This window comes from Cephus cinctus, unplaced genomic scaffold, assembly GCF_000341935.2.
Source record: "Cephus cinctus unplaced genomic scaffold, Ccin1 Ccin1_scaffold0123, whole genome shotgun sequence".
Taxonomy (NCBI): Eukaryota; Metazoa; Arthropoda; class Insecta; order Hymenoptera; family Cephidae; genus Cephus; species Cephus cinctus.
The window spans coordinates 1338679-1347360 of NW_014332857.1; the positions used below are offsets into that span (position 1 = coordinate 1338679).

Sequence of the window (8682 nt, forward strand, 5' to 3'; positions counted from 1 at the left end):
CTCTTACTCCGACCCTCTCTACCTCAAACCTAGCAGCCTGAGCAGCCGCGCATTTCCGTAACCGTCCGCTTCCGTTCGTGCATCCAGTTGCGTTTGCTGATTTAACGCGTCCCCAAAAATCGACCGGATCCGTTAAGCTATCGCCCCGTCTGATAGGTTCCGTCAGAGCTCTCGTTCTTGGTGGAGTTGGGCCTGTTCCACCCCAACTCCCAGTTTATACCGGCTCGTCAGTTCCCGGTGAAAAAAGAATTGGCTGGCGCCCGCCTGGCTTGCGGATGCACGAACGACGGGTGGACGGCCGAAGGTAACGTAGGTTGGTTCTCGAAGATAGTTCGTTCTCGTATGTTTTGCTATCGGTGTCGGGTCATAAATTAGAAATTACGTTACAATACATAAATTTTCAATGACAAAATCACTGTTCTTATGAATAATCCCTGATCCTCCAAAGGCTTAACAATGATTTATATATATATTTTTTATATTACTATCAGTAATATCCTTTTTACCATTATAGAATAATCCGAAAATGAATGCGTTAGTCTCGTGAGAACGTGGTAACGAGGATTTCCGACGAATTGCCTGAGCACGAAGACCCTTTTGATTTATTTTCTTGTTAGGGACTGTCTGTGTCATGGGGTGCACGAGTCAGGAGGGGTTGCCACTTGCTTGCAAAGAAAAGCAAGAATATCAGTGAAATGGAAGGAAAAGATAGCTATAGATATTATCCCATGAGATTTCTAAAGACGCTTCCGATACTCTGTGTTTCAATAAAGTTTTAATAAATGGTCAAATAAATATTAAAAAAAAGCTGCACCAACCACACGGGAAGTAAAAAAAACCAGACGTTTCAGCTGCCATCCTGTCAATTAAAAAATGTTTGTTTCCACCCTTAACAAATCACCCCCATAACATTTACAATACGTTAATGCGTCCCTCGTGCCGAAACCATAGATATCAGAGATGATTTTTTGTAAAATTCGTATTTTCAAAATTTTGAAAACTACAAATTAAAAAATTTTAAAAACGAAATACATATATATATATTTATATAAACTTGGATAAAAATGTTAGACGAAAATGTTTCCACGATAAGAAAGGAACGATAATCGATAGAGGCCAATAGGTGGGATAACAACAACGTCACCGATAAATAATGTCTTCCGTAAATAATAGGCGCCAAAAAGGAGAAGAGCCGGAAGAAACGCCATCTTGAAAGATTCTCTCGAAAGCAAATCTATCAACGTGCCTGACAAAACAATATAAGCATCCGATAGGATCTATTTACTTATCCGATGGATACATAGCGTCTATTTACTCTTTCCCTCTGTTTCACATTTTCCACTGTTTCATATTATTTACCCGTCGATTTCTCTCCATTTGCGCGATAAACAAACGTCGATTTACGCTACTATCGATTCGATACATTTTTCTACATAGTCGCGTCGACTGCTTTTATTGTGGGAATAAAAAAAGACAAATTTTCAAAATTTTCTTTTTTTTTCCTTCATTTTTATCATTCGCTCGGTAGAAGTTAAATTTTCGGGCTAGGGAAGAGGGTCGGTTGGTGGACGATCCGATTTAGAGAAGGGGTTCAATTAAATCTTTGGCACTTTTGGGGACTGTCGGGGTTACGTAATTAGATCAATTCGGATACCTGAGATAACATTGGAATCATTGAAGGAACCAACTGCTGATCCATTGTCGCGAAACTCATTAACCCTTTTCCGTCATTACGAGTTTCACAAGTTTGACTATCCCTATTATAGTTAGGCGAACCAACTAAGCTCAATCTAGCGTGAGATTGGTGGTTGAGATTCTCATTATTATTTTTTATCTCTTTTCCACCGCCACTCCCTCGTTGTCCTTCACGAGATCGATTACGGTCGCATTAATCGTCCCGTGTTAGAAATTTAAATGTCGATTCTCGCAGAGAGGGTCCCTATGACCACTTCGATTACATAGTCAATTCAATTAGTCAAGTTATAAGAAAGCACGTGGATTAACATTAGCCATGTCATTTTCATTCGAGCATTACAATTTTAAGGTCAGATTAGATTCTCAAGTTACGATAGATAAGCTTTCCATTCGAAAGACTTATAGGGAGATTTTGTGTATGCACGAAAGTTCGATTAATTTTTAAGCTGCATATTCAAGTGATACGAGTGGCCCGACTATATTACCAATCCACTGCATCGACTATTACGATGCTTCGTGCAGTACTAACCGTAACGGCCATTTTCAAATATTTGAAAAAAAACTAGAATAAATTCCAAAGAATTTTGAAAAATAAAAAACCACAGTACGATAACGTTATCAGCAGCCTCGTACCCACGCGCCAGTTTCCAACTGTTTCTTATGCAATTACTAATCGCCAGTGATAAAACAATTTCGTATTTCGTATTCGTATTCGAAAATTTCGACAATCGAGCTTGATAATACTGTGAAACGTCATTTCCGGTACGGGCATCAATACGTTCCGTGTCGGACCAATTTTTCGGTTACTGTCCATTGGGACGTATAATACGTGGGGGTCCAGAGAGCTCAGCGGCACGGAACGTGTTGATATAAATATACAAAGCAGTGACAAAAAAAAAACTGTTATAAAATTAATAAACGCACGATAAACGTCGAATTTTGAAATAAATTATTTCTAGGTTATACACGTGGACTCGTATACGCTTATGTTGACAGGCGACTTTTTCATACGTTAAACCGTCGACCCTGTACTCGTATAATACGTTAATAAAAAACATGTCTGCCGATGCACAAATCACCGTTCTGGACAATCGAGACGTACGTAAGTAACAGTAGCGATGTTAAGTGAGCTTGTAAGTCTTGTAAGTCTTCCGATAACAGTTACAAATGAGCCTCTCGAAATACGGCGCCGTGCCAACTGCAACCGTCCGACCACCTAACTGCGACGTACTCACAGCTATCTGCCAGACACTTTCCTTCCAGGCTAAAACATGGTCGGCCAATGCTTCACATTAACTCGCGTACTTACAGGAGTTACAAAATAGTTAAAAAAGAAACGGCTCGGGTTCTTCGTGCACGTCCTCACTAGACGTAGAGGGACGGTTTGAACAGTATTATAAAGGGATAACGTATCTGTATATATACTTTGTGTGCGAGTGTATATATATAATATTGGGACAAGTCAGCAAACGAATAAGTTGACCTTTGGTGTTTACTTAGTCGCGTTCGTCATTAATCCAGGAGGTAGATGGTTCAGCGCGATAGAGTATCAGGGGTGCGGAATAGGGGCTGAACGAGGACCGAAAGGATTTTTGGAATTCGTCGATGTAGATCAGAGAGGGTTGCGGGACGAATGGAAATTACGATTTTACGAAGCCGGTTATCAAGGATTCCTAAGCGCGTGGTAAGATGGCAGCCATTCGCAATCCCACGTGACTTTGATCGCTTCGCTCCCTTCTTCGAACCTTCGATGATTTCGTACGATAAACTCTAATCGGTTCGTTTCAATTTCCCCGCGTTACAATGGGTTCGCTTCGTCCTTTTTTTTCACCCTCTACATCTGTCGAGGACAGGTGTAGGAGTTTCGTGAATACAACGTTAGGTCCTTATACAGGATGTCCCATTTGAAAAGATCCACTTGAATAATTCTTGAGGAACGCGTTGTTGAAAATGATTTTGAAAATAAAAATTGTAGATTTCAGAGGGGGATATTGGATGGAGAGGATACATTTTTAATGTGAAATCCTTATTTTTTATTACAGATTCGAATACTACGTCTCGAAATAAAATACTTTTATTCTTGGTCATTTTTTACTAAACCCCTTCCAACAGGCCCAAAACGTGGTTCCAAAAGTTATGGTAGAAGAGGTATTTTGCAGAACTTTGCGACTTCCGGTGGCAAAGTTTGAGAACACTTGTCGACTATGGATATATAGCATATGCCACCTCGTCGATGCCCTCGAGGCACAAAAGCAAGGGAAAACTTAGAGTTTGTAGGTGTTTACAATTTCTGCTGGTACTTCATTTTGATTGGTCAACTTTGACCTGCTCCCATTTAAAAACTAACAACTTCCGGATAAGGATAAGGTCTTGATCTTTCATGCCTACCGAAGACGGCTATACCCCGGAGGTGTATGAAATTCGGGACACCCTCTATATATATTTTTTATCACTCGCTGTTTTTGATTTATTAAAAATCCACATGATCGATTCGTACAGATTTACTTAACGAACTTGAATATGCATATATGATGAAAATATCAATTCATGGAATATAATATCGTCAAAGTTCGTTAATTGATCATTTTTTTATTTATAATCCGTAGCAAACATTTTTTATTTGATTAGTATTATTTTTTCGCGTACGACAAAAATTTTCTACACCTGGCTCTACGAGCAGTGTAAATTTTTGAATAAAATCTATAAAATTACGAATATTCCAAATGACTTCTTCGTGTAACATTTTTTGTCTGCCTTTAGCCTCTGTCAAATATTTTAAACCATCACTGTCGATACTACGATTGATAGTCTGTTGCTGAATCACAATGCGAAATATCGAATGGGAAATATATCTATTCCTGACGTGAATATCAATATGTCCGCCTATATCGTTCGAACGAGATGACAGTATTTCTCAAGCCTTAAAATGTCGTGTTTGGAAATTTCAATGCGGAGAAGACTTTTCGGAGCACTTTTCTTTTCTAGTCCGACAAAGAATCATCGTGTCATTCACGATAAATGCTATATCGTTTCTTGGAATATTGAAAGGTTGCAATTTTTATCAGTATTTTTCTTCTACGAAAATCTTATTCCTGAATAACAGTATTGTCACGTATGTGGAAGTCAGATATCATACTACGATCGATTTCGTTTATCTTCACTTTGAAGGCACTGCCACTTCCATTCACGTTTTTACGAGTTTTCACGATCCTAGGAACTAATAAAAAAAGCGTACAGTTGTAAGGTATTTTGTATTGATTCTATTGATTGACCTGGAGCTCCGAAGGGATTCAATTGAGAAAAGTTTAGCAAGACCTATTACGTTCTGTCGTACCTTTAAGGATTCCTGTCTTGACCCTTCGGTTTGAGATCACGAGCTAGACTCCTAGGGTCTGCAATAAGTACGAGCCAAATGTCGGTTGAATGGGTAAATTTAATTATAGACATTTCCAAATTTGCAGAATCTTTCAAATATCACAAACTCAAAATACGATTCCCAAAAGTCTGATTTTATAAAAAGAAAATACAAATAGTATTAAGGACCCACTTAGGACCCGTACGAAAAAAAGAATACATTGCACTCGTGACGTTATTTTAAAATGAACAACCAGAATCAAATTCCCAAAAAAAAATAAAAACTATAAAGAAAAAAAGAACATAATATTGTTCAGTACTTCCATAAAAGCTCTCACCGTTCTATTGAAATGCTACAGGCGGTAAGTGGCAGTGCATACGATACCAGATGTAACACTGTATGTAAAATACTCATACAGTACGTACACGCGGCCAGAACCATAAATGTATACATACGCAAACACAGTAGCAACCAGTAGGAGTAGAAACATATGCCACCTTCATCAAGTTAATCACTTCCGCTGATCAAAGTGGTTCCTCCGCCCTTTGCCTGGTCGTAGTCAGGTTTCCCGGTTGTTCCAAGCCTTCGCAGCACTCGAGATTGCGTGCCGTTTCGGGCCAGGGTACTCTCAGATACGTGACGTCACATTTACATACTAATTACCAGTTAATTAATTGGCCATCGCGAAACCCACGAGTTATACGATGTTCCGTTAAGTGAATATATCCTGAAGTTAATAGAGATCCGATAGATTTATCGATCCTTCGACTTAACCGAACGTCACTTCTGTGCGGTCGGACATTTTTCTTTTTCCTGCTGCGCATGCGCGCCGACTTGCCGTCGCTCTAGACCGAAACAAAAGCGGGATAACGATATTTGCATTTCGGATGACGCGTCCGACTATAGTGGCAGGAGTAGTATAGTTATCTTCACGGGCACGGCCTATGATTTATTTCTCAGGGAAGCTTTCGCAAATACACGACTGGCGAGCCTGGTACCGTTTGGCTTTTAGCGAAAGCTCTTTATCGCAACAAAACAGCAGCGGCCGATATATATATATATGTACATATATATAAATTTAGATATAGATAGAAGCTTGCATATAAATATGCGCGAGCGTGTGTGTTGTATTTCTGATCGATCAAAGCGGTTTGCTGTCAGTGTTTAGTATTTAGATTTATTTAGTGCTCAGTATTATTTACATATCGTATGATGATTTAAGAGGTTAGGTATGAAATAACCATTGTTTAAAATGACATTTCTGTAGAAGAAACTCTCGTGCAATATACTTGTGGACATTTTATGTCTTTCAATGGGTAATAATGCTGTAATAGAGCAGGAGCGAAATCTTATGCGCCATTAAACACGTTAGCAGTAGGCACGAGCCTCTACGTGCTCCCGGGAAGGCCTACAACTTTTAGAGGCTGGAAACTTCTGGAAAGCTGCTAGGTGGCAAGAAAGTAAAACGAGCCGTGAACATTTAATATGTCAGATCTGCTTGACGTTTCTTTCAGTTTCGTAAGTATATCACAAGTCAGAATTTAGTTTAGTCATTTTTTGTTCTTAAGTGTTTCAATATTTCACTCTGTCTGTAGTTAAGTTGATTTATCTATTCGACTGTCTCGTCGAGTCAACTGCACACTGAAATATTTAATTGAACATCTACGCATTTGCCACCCTGTACATATTATATACATATATATATACACTCTGCATTGTTATTTCTTTAAGTTTCCCTCATTCACCCCGAATTCACTCGTTATAACCGGTACATCCTGGTCCCTTTCGTAAATTAACAATAAATCTCATTCCCCATCGAATCTTCCAAAGATCGATAACTCCAATTTGTATTTATAATAGAATTTCAAGTGGGACAATTTTATTCTTTTGTACTGTCGCATCATTATCATTGTGTTTCAATTATCGTACAACTGGAACGAATCCTATTACTGTCAGCCACGTGAAAGAAGAAAATACAAAAATTCGTGGAATTAAAAAAAAATATTGGCACAGAGTACAAAAATTTGATGAATCTTATGTAGGTCGCTGTTATCGATCTTGTAAGTTCAGTAAACATAGGTTCTCTGAACATTTTTTTTTTCATTGCAATCCTTGCAGCTGTGCAGGTGGGTTACTAACCAATGTCCTTTTCCTTATCCAATCTGATCTGCATACACACAAAAATCAGAATTGACATTTCAGGTATTTTTGGTGAGTGTGAAAATAAGAGGAATCCAAATCCATAACTGTGACAAATAACGGGCACTTACCCTCAGAATTTATCGCTTCATTCCCGATATCGTTATCCTTGCCTCGATTCGACTCTCTCTTTCTCTTTCTCTCGTTACAGCATCTTCCTGTTCACTCTGCTTCCTGACACTACCAGTAATTGGATTCCTGAATATCGTTTCCTAGTACTAAACTTTTACAATAATGCGTCGGAAATTTCTCTCTCGATCAGGCGCAGGGGTCAATTTCAATTTTTAATTATACCAGCACGTACTTTACATACCGACTAGACTACCAATTCTAATGGGTAAGTGTATTTCTTTATAATTATAGTCACTATTACGTACTTACCATAAACAGGTAGCATAAAAATTAATTAGACAATAGCACCTCGACGAAATTTTTAATTAGCAATCACCATAATTCTAATAATTTATTACCCATAATCCTCACGATTAAATACGATACTTCAATATCTCTATATCCGAAATTCTATTATGCGCTATAAATAGACAATATAAAAGAAAAATTTATTTATTTACTCCACCCTTACACTCCAATATTTACTATTGGCTTAATTAAGTAATTTTTATTAATACAATTATTCATCCTACTTTACACAGTTCAAGCTATACTGTCACCTTGGTACATATTTGTATTATAATAATTTAATTAATAAGCGATACCTAGCTCGTACAATAATACTACCAAACAAACTCGCAGAAACGATCAAATTGTTTAACTTAATAATAATAATAAAAAAAGTCATCCTATCACTCGTCCAATTATTATACTACGGGTAGTTTCAAATGATTCATATCCCATACGCGTGGGTTCACTTAATATTAGGATTAACGTTAACGCTGTACCATGTAGTTAAGGAAAACCCTATACTAACCTAACATAACCTGGCCCAAGCCAACTACTTACCTACCTACCTACCCACCTTGTATGCCATTGGTAGTGGTTACCTTGTGCGACGTGTAGGTTGCCAAGCGTAGAGCCAATGAGATAGGACCTCTATTATACCTTATCTACCATCTACCCTCCTAATTTAACGTTTTCGTTAGACGTTTCGCGGATATCAGGGGAGAATTAATGGGACACGTCGCTTTTTCATCTTCCCCGTCTATCTGCTTACCGAACTGAACTACGTATTTACGGTGTCGCCCCACCGCGATCCTATTGGGAACTAACTTTGTAATTCCTTTCTTTTGTTTTCTTCTTCTTGACATTGCTACGGGGTGATCTAATTGGGCAGGTGACATTTATATGGGTAAATTTACAGAGGAAAAGGGAATCCTTTAAGGCAACTGAATTAATTTTACACGCGTTGAAATATTCGCTTCGTCACTGTCTGTCAATTTTGTTTGGTTACTGGTTAAACGTCCATGGTACGGGCT

The 8682-nt window shown here is 38.3% G+C and overlaps 1 long non-coding RNA gene across 1 annotated transcript; it reads right to left on the reverse strand.

Moving 5' to 3' along the window:
* Positions 1-4447: 4447 nt before the first annotated feature.
* On the reverse strand, positions 4448-5842 carry LOC112493637. The gene is made up of 3 exons (XR_003058143.1): positions 5506-5842; positions 5030-5087; positions 4448-4912 (listed from the first exon to the last, which is right to left on the reverse strand). It is a non-coding gene; the product is annotated as an uncharacterized LOC112493637 (long non-coding RNA).
* Between the last annotated feature and the right edge of the window lie 2840 nt (positions 5843-8682).